Genomic DNA, 2,208 nt, shown 5'->3' with positions numbered 1-2,208 from the left:
TCCCATGAATTTGTATAGTAGATTATTTTTACCTCCCATGTTATAATGTGTTTTTAAGGGGGGTAAAAATATCCTAGCTTATAATTAACGATTTCTTTAAAATATACTAGAATATATTTACTTCCCATTGAATTTGTATAGTGCATTATTTTTACCTCCCAGGTTATAATGTGTATTTAAGGGGGTAAAAATATTCTAGCATATAATTAACGATCTTTTTAAAATATACTAGGATATATTTACCTCCCATTGAATTTTTATAAAGAATTTTTATATTTATCTCATATGTGAATTTATATAGTAGATTATTTTTACCCCCCCAGTAAACATATCCTAGCTTATAATTAATAATCTATTTAAGATATACTAATATATATTTACCTCCCATTGAATCTGTATAGTAGATTATTTTTACCTCCCAGGTTATAATGTGTTTTTAGGGGGGGTAAAAATATCCTAGCCTATAACCAACGTTGCGTTTGTAGTTTGTCATAGTAACTTGTAATTTGCATCAAATAGACATTTGCTATTTATTATACATCTTGCAAAATATTTGGCTCATTTTAAGCTATTTAGAAATATATTAAATACTATTTTTTTTTAGGTTTTTTTTTGCATTATACCTATTGGTTTATGCTCAGTCAAAATGTATGACAATTTAATTTAAGATTCCACACAAGTACAACGCGTACTCGTTAAAGTAATTTAAAAATATACGAAACATACCTATGTATACATTTATTTATTTTTTCAACGATTGAAGTCGCAGTTTTCACCCAATTGTAGATTGATTTATAGAAATAAATTATTAACCCACCTCCAATTTATCAAATTAATATTTTGTGTTTTAGTGTTTCAATCAATTGGTTAATATTTTTACAATTTGTATGCTATAAATGATGCTCCTCTTATATCAAGATTTATCTACTCACGCATTTATACAAATTTTTAATTTTTTACGCCTATCGCGTAAATACTACTGTTTTGCTTCAAAATTACAGTTGGTAACGCCACGATCTGGCATGCCCTCAAATCAGATTAAATATTCAATTTTTGTAAAAATAGTTATTAACGATGTATTGCGGTAGTGGGTAATTCCGTTAATATACATAACGCAAATGGAATTATGCAGTATATAGTATTCCTATATAGGATTTGAACACCATGAACTCGTTCGACTAAAACTGTATCAGGTAATATATTATGTAACATTTTAAATCATTAAACAATTATTTAATGTATAATCTAAAGTGCATATCTATAATATTATTGTTTTTTATAGTTTTTTATGACAGATAATCGAGTAAGAGCATATGTTGGAGATATAGATTCGTATTTGGACATAAACCCATTAAATGTGATCGGAACATGGGCTACCGATGTAGAAATTTTTGTAACGGCATTAATGTTGAATACTAATATATATATATTTATTCTGATTACCATAAATCTTGGCAATTATTTGGTAAAAATGGTAACTACAAAGATGGAGTTAGGGTAAATGAGAATTGTTTATACATGTGCCATATAAACAGAAACCACTAAGTACCTACTCAGTTGTAGCAGATGTTAATGATAAATAAATTCAATTAATACAAATTGTGATTCAAGGTAGAACTCGCTCCTCAGTAACTATTGTAATTTTTTTTACCTAATGTTTTTAAATACAGTATAATACATTTGATTAACAGTGAACTTTTAATAATTACAGTCTAGGTTGACTAGCCTGTATTTTAGTATTAAACATTTATACCTAATCAATATTTTTTAATTATTTTTTTTATGTATTAATATTATAGATGCCTGCGCGTCTAATAAAACTTTTTTTATTTTAACTTTTATAAACAGAAAATACAAAAATTTTAATTTTAAATTTGGTTTAAATATTTTTGGAAATACTAAAATAGCCAATTTATAAAAAAACAAAATAAATAATTTTTACGTTTACAGTAAATTAATTTAAGTAATATATTTGAGAATTAAGAACGTTTAAATATTCGCTCAACTATTTACTACCTATTAGGAAATTTATCAAAACAAATCGTCAAAACGACATTTTATCTAAAGTTAACCGATAATATGTACAAAGTCATGAGTCATTGGACCTTTCTGTCATTAAAATAATTTTATATTATTATCAGTTAACGGTTTACGATAACTAAAAAAAAATTATATTATTGACGCATCGTTTCTACATTTGCAGGTTTA

General features: G+C 25.7%; 1 protein-coding gene across 3 annotated transcripts in view; it reads right to left on the bottom strand.

Moving 5' to 3' along the window:
• Window positions 1–2,208, bottom strand: part of LOC100573239 — a 29,446-nt gene that overhangs the window by 15,765 nt on the left and 11,473 nt on the right. The window lies entirely within an intron of this gene.

The sequence above is a fragment of the Acyrthosiphon pisum genome, chromosome A2 (genome assembly GCF_005508785.2).
Source record: "Acyrthosiphon pisum isolate AL4f chromosome A2, pea_aphid_22Mar2018_4r6ur, whole genome shotgun sequence".
NCBI lineage: Eukaryota > Metazoa > Arthropoda > Insecta > Hemiptera > Aphididae > Acyrthosiphon > Acyrthosiphon pisum.
The sequence above is the reverse complement of the archived record's forward strand: the minus strand, read 5'-3'. Positions and strand labels throughout refer to the sequence as shown.